We start from the raw sequence: 10,997 nt of genomic DNA, 5'->3' as shown, positions 1-10,997 counted from the left end.
TACAGCACTTTAAGGTTATCCAAACAAATATACTTTTGAAACAAATGCCAGGAAGTCTAAAAGTAAAAAGTAGTTAGCTCTATTGTAGAGTTGTTTATTTCGGAGCTGATGGGCCAGGTTCGAACCCTTGTGATTCAACAAAATATTCCCTTCTCTTTAAGCTATATGCGTTATAAAAGTGACCGTCAATCCCTTGATGTGGATGGTAGATGGTAGGGTGCAACTTACTGGTTGCCTTCTCTCTGGTTAGTTGGTCAAAAGTAGGGACAGCAGCAACAGATGTCCTTAGTAGTTTTATTATGAAATATAACATTGAAAAGTATAATTAATTTTGTATAATAACAAAGATATAACATACCTCTACCAGAAATTGTTTGTTTGTTTGTTTTTAATTATGCACAAAGCTACATAAGAGCTAGCCAGGTTTCTAGCGTTGTAAGTCCGCAGACATACCACCAGTAATTACGATCAAAATAATACGTAACACACATAAATAAACTCAATACAAATATTTTATGAAGTGCACACATTTTTATAATGAAAATTTTCAGTTATTGAAACGGTTTGTTGTTTTTTATTTTTATTTTTGTGAATATTACTGTTTGAAAATTTATGAAAAATGTAATGTAACTCACGAGAAAATATTTTTTTAAATATCAAAATATGGTAATTCACGAGTTGGAAACTAAGAAACCTAACATTATAAATCATAACTATAAAATAATGTAGTCTCTAAGTGATCTAAATTATTTTTACGAACACATTTTACAAAAATATTGATACAATTTTCCCCCGTTCGATGAATGGTGTTATTTCATAAGAATAAGAATAGCCTGTATTAAAAATTCATATTGAGGGAAAACAAAGTTTTAACATATAGAAATTTGTCAGATTCTTTACATCTTTATTGCTTAAAGTATTTAAAATGAAACACATAAGCTGATGAATAATTTAAAACTCAAAACAGGTCCTCCAAGATATTTTTTTATAAAGCGTAACGAAAACAAACATTTTAATACAAATATACAATTGCTTGCAAGAGTTACAATGAATTAACTCAGCACAATAACGTCAATATCAAATAAAAATAAACATCTTGAATATTACCATATTTTATATTATCAAGTAAATATTCAGAACTTCCTTTAACAGTCAGGAACTTCAAACACAAAAGATGCTTAGATAAAACTAAGGTACTAGGTTAGTATTAAATGTGTTCTTTAAGGTTTACTCTTTTCGTACTTGATACGCAAATTAATCATCTCAAAATATAAATACAATTGCTCAAATAAATATACATATGTTTATTAGTTAAAATGATGAAGTAAACATATGAAGATGATTAAATGCAGTCAACCACGTTGTTTGCCAATGTGCTAGTATTCTTTAATTGAATGTAATGAAACTCGAAAGCAATAGTTTTATTAAATCAAAAGAGAATCTTCCATTCTTATTCACTCTTGAATTCCTTCTAAGATCTGATTTTTCTTCTTTATTCTTCACCTCATCACGATACTCCTTTCCACCAATGTTCTTATCTATCTTCATCTCTTGTTCATTTTTCTTTTAGAGCTCCCACCTTTCTCTGTGGAATTCTGACTGACCAGAACACAGAAATATTGTCTATTAGGAAGAATGTAGATTGAATGACGATTCAACTTAGATTCTAGTTTCAGATGTATGTCTCTCAACTTCAAGCTTAGGCTTCTGGTGGATCCCAATCACAACCAGGGTCTTCAGTTTAAACACTTCTCATTCATTTTTCACTCATAGCATTTTTCTGACTGATAATGGCCATAATTATGGACATCCACCAATATTTCATGAAGCCATTTAACCCACTCTTGCTATTAGACATCGTCCATTACTTAGGGTTGTAATTCACATGTCACTTTGTTTAGAAGTTCTGGTAAATATCATTAGATCTAGTAAGAAGCCAGTAAACAGTTGCTCAGAAGGCATCATTAAATAATTTAGATGACAATTCCAACAAATATTTTCTGGCTTTTTTTTGTTGTTGTTTTTTGGCAAATTTAACCATCTGATTGGTTCTCTACACTAATATAGGTGATTATGGAAAAATAGATGATGTCTTTGTCTTAACAATTTCCAAAAATTACTACAACTCTATGAACAGTTTTCTTAATTAGCTCCATAATCTGTATGGATATGTTACGCACCTTAAAGTACTTATTAAGTATCAGTAAGTAGATCAGCTGTGCTCTGATCATTGGTGTATCTCGGAGTATGTGTCTATGTCCATTTTGTAGGATGGAGTGAACAATTTTGCCAATACTCTATTAATAAAATTATTATTCATACACTATGGCGTCATGATGTATTCTCTGCAAGTTGTCCCCGATTCCAAATTCCTCCTCACTGATATTTCTTCTTTCTGGTCCAAAGGATTCTGTCAGCATTCTATGTTAATCTTATTGTTATACTGGCGATTGTATGTTCCTTTTCCTTCCCACATATTCTTGTTTCATGAGGATTTTTTAAGGTATAAAGTCTTATTGGTTTTGATGCAATGATTTGCATCACTGGTGATAGAAGGAAATTATAATTATTTTACAACACAACTTACTGTAGGTGAACGTTAAATACTAACCTAAGAAACTGTGAATACCTCAAGTATTTTCCAAAAATGCAGTCCCTCTGTAGCCCAGTTTTAAGTTTGAGGGCGTATAACATTAAATTCGATCTTTGCAGTTGCCACAACACTTATAACCTATGATTCGGTTTTGTGTTTTACAACGAACAAAACAGAGCTGCATTGTATACTAATCACAACGTTTTTCTTCTTACAGCTATTGTAGCCAATTATCAAGTGATGTTTTCCTCATCTCTACATTTGATATGGCGAGGTAATATGCTGTTCTTTTACCTACTTTTCTTAAGTGCAAATTAAAAGTCTGAGTCATAATAGCAGCAGTTAACGCTTTTCACTTAATGATTGTTTGTTTGTTTTAAAGTTCGTGCAAAGCTATCTGCGCTAGCCATCCCTAATTTAGCAGTGTAAGACTAGAGGGAAGGCAGCTTAGTCATCACCACCCACCTCCAACTCTTGGACTACTCTCACATTATAACGCCCCCACGGCTGAAAGAGCGAGCATGTTTGGCGTGATGGGGATTCGAACCCGCGACTCTCAGATTGCGAGTCGAGCGCTCTAACCACCTGTGTTGTTCATCTGTTTAATATTCGATTGTAAACAACAGGCTTAAAATTCAGTTAATGGACAATGACGATATATTTGTTAGTAGTAGGCACCTTACTGACGCACTTAAGACATTTTGTGAAAGGACAATAATTCAGGTTGGAGTCTCACCATGCATATATCAGTACTTGCTGGATATTAAAAATAGGATTTCTGGATGGAAAAATGTTTTGAAGAAAATATAGAGCCTTTCTCAGCTTATTTTTGAACATATGGAATACATATTGACACCTCTAAGCTCAGATAAACCTAGTGTTCTATTTCTCCAACATTGATTGCCAAGTAATCGTGGTAGAGAAATCATCCTAGAACAATTAATATCGAGACACAGAGCCTAAAAGGAGTAAGGGTTCCTTTGTCATCCTTTATCATTCCGAGTCTTGAACCTTTTTGTATTTTTTATTGAATTGGATAAATTTCATATTTAATGAGGATGTGCCTAGACAAATAAAGCATGTGGGATTTATTCTTCAACTTTTCAGTCTCATATTTCTTCATCATTCTTGAAAAGTGTTCTCCTCCTTCTGACATTCTCTTTCTGAGGTTAAATACTTTGAGTTTCAGGCCAACGTTCTCATAGTTCTGATAATCACTAATAGCTGTTAAGCTTACTTCCCAACGTTTTCTGTACCATCTCTGAAAAATAATGGTCTGGGAACTGATTACAAATTGATCTGGGTGTTCATATCTTCTACTCGTCCAGGTAGTATAGACTCAATTCAATAGGCTCATGTCCCTGCCAATGAACTGGATTTGTCTCTTTGTAGTGTTAGCTATCCATACCATCTATTTTCCTTTAAAAACTAAGTCCTGATAAAGTTCCACATTCCATTCTTCAGCTTCATATCTTAAACTTCATAAACAAATATGCTGTACCTGTGATACTAACAAGGTTGGGGCTTTGAAAACGTCTCTGTAAACACGTAATGTTACAGACCACCTATTGTTATCTTTGGAAGCATTTGAGAATTTTTATATTCCTTCTGATCCTCTCGCTTCCACTGAACATTCCAGTTCAGCGATTGGCGTACTATCCTTCTGGCAACTTTGAACAAGATGAATTTAACTTCTCAAGACGCTACACACAGTACTCACTCATTTTCATTCTCCCTGTTATTAAATTCACTAACCACACACCAAATCTTGGTCAAAGCCGCAAAAACTATTTTTAATCTCGTTAATTGTTTTCAAGGCTTAGGGCCTTGCAATTGAGTAAGTTCATGTTTTTTTAAAAAAAATTGGATATACCTGAATATTTTATAAAACAATATCAAAGGAAGCTTATTTGCAATTAAAATTCGATCAAGTGTACACCCAACAGTAATAAAACTTGTGATCACATTGACTGATCTAGCCTAAATGTAAAGTTCAGGAAATTTTAATTAAATCTCTAATTAAATTATGAACTTAAGGTTATGGGCAGTGTATTTCATTAAGGTATAGGTTTTATAATCTATTGCCACATGCAATTCTAAACTAACTCTAGACTAGTGTGGCCTCCGTTTCTGTAACTAAGTGGTTATCTCTAATGTAGCGTGTCTTTGCACTTTGGGAATTTTATCTAAAAGTTTTCTTGGGTTACTTCATTTTCGCCCTTGAATAACTCTTAACTAATCGTCACGCTATTCTCCTTGTAACTTTGATTAATATTACATAACTATAAAATTTGTTTATTTGCTTTTAGAGCAAAGCCATATTGGGCTATCTGCTGTGTCCATCACATGCAATCGAACTCCGAATTTTAGTGTTATAAAACTTACCGCTGTCCCACCGGAGGACCATAAATATAAAAAGCCAGAACTTTGTCCTAAACATGATCAGAAATTTCCCAATTGGCCACATCATTCGTTTCTAAACACATATGAGATTATCATATCAACCTGTTCAAAGTAACAAAGATCGGGTACAGATTAACTGTTTTCACGTGTAACGTTTATGAGCAGCCCTGTATAAATATATGGAAACACTTTACTCGCCATAGTAAACCTTAGACCGTCTATCAGTATAAACTGTGTCACCTACGAAATTAAACTCTGAACTTTACATCAACAAATGTAAGTACAGATTGATAAGCGTGTTTTCTTGTGAAATCGCCTTAAATGGTAAGTAAACACCCAACAAATAGAAATAAATTAAGAAAAACGCCCTACCATATCAATTGTGATGAAGAGTAACATTTGAATATCATTAAAGTGATTTTGTTTAATAACATAGCTAAGCATGAACTAAACTTGAGAATAATTCAGAAAGTTTCACTCCTGAATCACTTACTTTACAATAAAACAAAAACAGGTGAATCCGTTTTATTGAATGATTGAAAATTTTAAATGAGCCTTTGTAAATACAATATGCTAAAAAATCTCATGCAATATTGATAAAAGCTTCTTTTCTTAAGCTGGTACAAATGTCGTTTGAAAAGCTGTACACATTTTAGTAATTCGAAAGGTTTGTTTGTTTGTTTTTGAAGTTAAGCACAAAGCTACACAATGGGCTATCTGTGCTCTGCCCACCACGGGTATCGAAACCCGGATTCTAGCGTTGTAAGTCCGCAGACATACCGCTGTGCTACTGGGGGGCAATTGGAAAGGTAAGAAGAAGATAAGTTACATAAAACACTTTTGAAGATATGTAATATTTATAGGTTGTATTTGATAGATCGTTACATTAAAGAGACTACAAACATCATTTTCAAGAATAAAATATTTATTTATTCTCACTGTGATTTTAGGTAGTCACTCTTAAAAGGAAAGATTTTTCAAATATATATAAACATCATTATTTTCACTTCTAAATGTTTTGGCGTTTCCTTCTTTTTTTCAGTACTCAAATCAGATGTTGTGATACATCCGCTAGAGTGAAGACCGGAATGATAAAAGTAAGCTCTTCCTTTTCTAACTTAAACTAGTTATATCTCTCAGTGAACTCCGTCGTCATTTCTTACACATTTACATAAGTTGGATCAAAGATATAGAGCAAATAAAACGGTATATTTGTTATCTGTCGATATCGTAAACTTGCAGTTCTTGCTCACACATTAATAAACAAAACAATACTTCGAGACTTCTTACATTTCGTAACTTTCTACGCTACCTAGCTATGTTTAATACATGTATTTATATTTTGGATATAATCTCACTGTATGGCTGTGATCAATTATGTATACACACTCTTCAGTTCAAATATGAAACAGAATATAAACAATAGTGTTCGCGTTTGAGATGTCTTTAAGAAATACATCTATTTTACTCTAGATCCTATGTGAATTGAATTGATTTGGATGTACCAGCATTGTTAAAATACTCAGCAAAGTTTTGCAACTAATTATCGCATTGTCGTCATATCAAGAACGTATCATCCACGCATCGTCACCAAACACTAGGTTTTAACTTAGCATTTTCAAATGCAGTACATTCAAACTTGTCCACATACAATTCACAAAGGAGTAGAAAGAGAGACGAATACATAGCCAATCCCTTCTTTTAGTGCTAGTATTTATCACTAATTTTAAAAAGAAGTTTTCCACACACGACCAGGTTAAAACTGATGATATCTGTTTCTTCTATAGGTGATACCGATGTTTCAATTAACCTTTCTTGAAAACAATTAATAATTTCTTCTACTTGTACTTAAGAAAAGAAATAGAATAACTTAAATAATACTAATATACCAGGAGATATAAATTCTATGTTCTTGATTTTGTCAGCAAATGTAACTGAATATATTAGTAAATTTATTATCACTTTGTAAGTACGAAAACACCTTAGTAATTCACTTAGCAACACATTGAGCAGAATTCCCTGCACTAGAAACAATGGGTTTAAAACTGTTATTTAACTTAGGAATTTTAGGTGAGGCATAAAAACGTGGCGGACTTAAATTAGTCGGGTTTTTTTCATCCAGTTGGTAAAGTTAGACATTGTTCAACTTGTTATATTATCAATTTATGAAATGTTGTGTCTGTTTAGTCTTTACTGAGGAGAATGTATGTCGGTGACATAATTACATCTTGGCATTTATAATTTATCAAATTACAAATTTCACTAACCTCAATTTGTTTTATATTAGTTTCAATACTAGTAATTATCTTTTTTATCTGTTTGGGGTTACTAAAAATTTAATCCAAAACCTAACACTTGTAAGACTTGCACTGGACTTATAGATAATGTTAGTAATACTTTTGAGAATCGAAGCTGAAACTGCATCATTCTGTCCCCCGGTGGAACAGCAATAAGTCTATAGATTTGCAACGCTAAGATATGGGGTTCGATTCTCCGCGATGGACACAGCAGATAGCCCAATGTGGCTTTGCTCTAAACCAACCAAATCAATATGCATCATTCTTCGTCTTCGTATATAAGAGTTATAATTAAGGTTTGATGGTGAATGAAAAACCGTTGTTTTTATCCTTCTTTGAGCTAATTATACCGAATATACAAAGTTTAATCATGAACTGAATATAAACGATGCATATGTTATTCTGACAAAGAATGGTGAATTCAGCATACGTAACAGCACAAAATGTTTCATAAAATTATATATATTATTTTATGTTTCTGTTTAGTTTAGTTACTTAAAATATTCGTAGGTTGTACTTTTTGTTGTGCATTTAAATGTTTCTGACAACTGTGACACAATTGGACTTACATAGAACCATTTCTTGTAATAATATATATATTCTTGGTGAAATAAACCACTGGATATTTGCCAAACATCCTCATACGTGTGTACTTTCTCAAAGTTAGAATTAGTATGAGAAATTACAAGAATTTTGTCATTTGCTAGAACATTGCACGCTCTACTTATTGTGCGACTTGTGTAACTAACGTTCTACTAAATATCGTTCTAAAAAGGCAACATTTATGATTGATTATAATAATGTCGTATTCTTGGTATTTAAGAAAAGGATTGTTTAAAATACGTTTCTTCTCTCACCATATTCCTAGTGTGGTTGTGCAAATATTTTGTAAAGTTAAAGAAAACGTAATATATATATATATCAGTTATGAGTCTCACTTTTTTTATACGTATTTAATATCAAATAGACGAAATAATCACTTCCAAAAATATTACTGGTTTTAGTTGGTTGGTTGGTTGAAATCAAGCACAAAGCTACACAATGGGCTATCTGTGCCCCTCACGGGTATCGAAACGCGTTTCTAGCGTTGTAAGTCCGCAGACATTTCGATATGCCACAACTGGTTTTAGAAAAATACATGGTATTAATTGCATTCAATTGGTGAATACCTGGTATTTTAAGGAATCTATTTCTAGTTTTCGTAAGCATTTATTTTATCTGCAAATATTAAAATGTTCTATTGTATTATCGTTCAATAACGAGTTTCCAGATAGCATGGTTTAAGAAAAGTACAAAAAAAAAGAAATATCTAGTCATAAATTTTTAAATGTGAAGGAAAAACTCGACTAACAAAATGCACATTATATTTGTAAGAATAAACACGTTATCAAATTAATTTTCGTTTGTTGTTTAAAAAGTAATCGGGGCAATACAACCTACTTAGAATTTTAAATATTCAATGTAACAAATATCTGAAAATTTTCTGATCCTTTTAAAATGTAATTAGTTGTTTTTTTGAAATCGTAATTAGGTTTACGTATGTTTGTTGAATATGTTATTCCAAATATACTTGTTGATTATATAATGTTTTAGCTTTTAAATTTACTAGCACTATTATTTTTATTTAATATACAACAATCTGACAAAAAGCTAAAATATTTCTTGGAAGTGTCGACGCCTTATGAAAAACTGTGGTTATATAAAACTAATTAACAATCATGAGAATTTTTAAAAGTTACCTATGGAAGAGTTGTCCAAAGTTTGTTCATCCAAAACGGAAAAATGACCACGCCTACTGCCACAAAACAAATCAAACTTGGTTCTCCATAGCTTTTCCTTTCATTTCCAGACTAAGCTAAGAAATCTAAAAAACTTGGAAGACAAATCGAAAAACAGACAATGTTCCACATGAGTGAAAATCTACGCGACTATTTGACCAACGTTATACAACTTTATGACAAGCTAAAGGCAAAGTATTGTGGATAAAACCCTGTTTGTTTGTAAAAAAAAATCTTATATGAGTGTAGCTGGATGGTATTCAGACCAACGCCTGAAAGAACACCAATTTTCTGTCCATCTTATTGCCTTAAACTCAGCCATGGTAAAACATGTAACTATTGATGTAGAAGAACTGTAACTTTACTGGTTAACCTAACTGGAAAATAAGGAAATAAATGAAGCTTTCAACACAGAAAACGTAGAGTAACGATGGATCATGAGACTGGAACAAAAAATATTGTTTGTTTGTTTCTAGATTTGTAGCCTTAAGGATCACTGAAAAGTAGTAATTAGTTCAGTCAAAAGACGTACAACATAAAAATGTGTATTGGAATGGATAGAATACTTTTTATCATTTGTAGGCGTTCAAACAATGTCTGGATTTATTACACTTACTTATTGATATGTATCAGGACATGGGAAAAAAAGAGTCATAAAATAATAAAAATCTTTCAGAGTAGGAAGATATTTTTGTATTACCCACTTTTGTTTTTATTAGTAATGTAAAAACATATATATAATAAAACATTGGAATACCAAGCTATTCTAATTTTTCTGTCCTTTATTAATTTCTATAATCGGGTTCGTGACTTCAAAGGTCACTTCTTCAATATATAATTCTACCGAGAATCTATAACGAAGGCGTATAAATACCCTTTTTCAATTAAACATAAATAGTCTAAATTAAATACGTATATTTTCCAAATGTACAAACATATAATACACTCCATGTATAAATTAACTACATTAAAAATGCTAAAAAATAAATAAATAAAATTAGTCAATATATTTCCTTTTTAAATTAAAATTTTATTCTAATTATACTTTCTCTCATTACTATAGAAATGAAATTTAGTTATTCTATAATTTCATACTCTTACTTACTTTTAGTTTTTTTCAGTAAGTCTTAGTAACACTTTTCATGGTTTCATAATGTATACTGACTTTACACAACCAGATACTTTTGCTCTCATACTGCTATCTACTTAAAGTGGCGCCATAGTTTTTCTATAAAATATAAAGTAATATTTTATGTTTTACATTACATTCCCCAAACTGAAAATATGGCTCTTTGTAGAATTTTAGATTTTTTTTCAAAGTACATTCATTAAAATGTTTTCTGGCATATAGTGGGCTTTTTTTCGGGACACCTAACATGAAATGTATGTAAATTTACCCTTAATCTTAAATTATATGTTTCACGAATATATAATTCCCTACAATTTGCACATATTTTTCTCGCCTCTTTTGTGAAGGGTTCAATTTAACTATATCGTTCCCAATAACGTATCTCTCCATATACGTATATCATTACATTGTTCTCCTTTACTTTGGTAGACTTTTTAACATCTGTAGAAAGTTCCCAGTTGCTGTTATTTAAAAATATTATATGCTGTTAGAGAGATCACAGGGTCAGTATGTTATTAGTTAAATAATCTAAATTAGTGGATGCTGGATTAAAACTCGCAAGAGGATGTTAACATTAGTACTTTGTTAGAAAGGCCTGACATGGCCAGGTGGTTAGGGCGCTCGACTCGCAATCTGAGGTTCGCGGGTTCGAATCCCCGTCACACCAAACATGCTCGCCCTTTCAGCCGTGGGGGCGTTATAATGTGACGGTCAATCCCACTATTCGTTTGTAAAAGAGTAGCCAAGAGTTGGCGGGTGGGTGGTGATAGCTAGCTGCTTTCATTAGCCCAAGAGTT

The 10,997-nt window shown here is 32.1% G+C and overlaps 1 long non-coding RNA gene across 1 annotated transcript; it reads left to right on the top strand.

The window, feature by feature from the left end:
• The first annotated feature begins 5,146 nt into the window (after nt 1–5,146).
• On the top strand, nt 5,147–9,772 carry LOC111085573. Its single transcript, XR_002610382.1, has 3 exons — nt 5,147–5,272; nt 6,039–6,093; nt 9,143–9,772. It is a non-coding gene; the product is annotated as an uncharacterized LOC111085573 (long non-coding RNA).
• Nucleotides 9,773–10,997: the final 1,225 nt, after the last annotated feature.

This window comes from Limulus polyphemus, unplaced genomic scaffold (genome assembly GCF_000517525.1).
Source record: "Limulus polyphemus unplaced genomic scaffold, Limulus_polyphemus-2.1.2 Scaffold476, whole genome shotgun sequence".
Taxonomy (NCBI): domain Eukaryota; kingdom Metazoa; phylum Arthropoda; class Merostomata; order Xiphosura; family Limulidae; genus Limulus; species Limulus polyphemus.
Note: the sequence above shows the minus strand (reverse complement) of the source record. Positions and strands in the feature narration are given on the sequence as shown.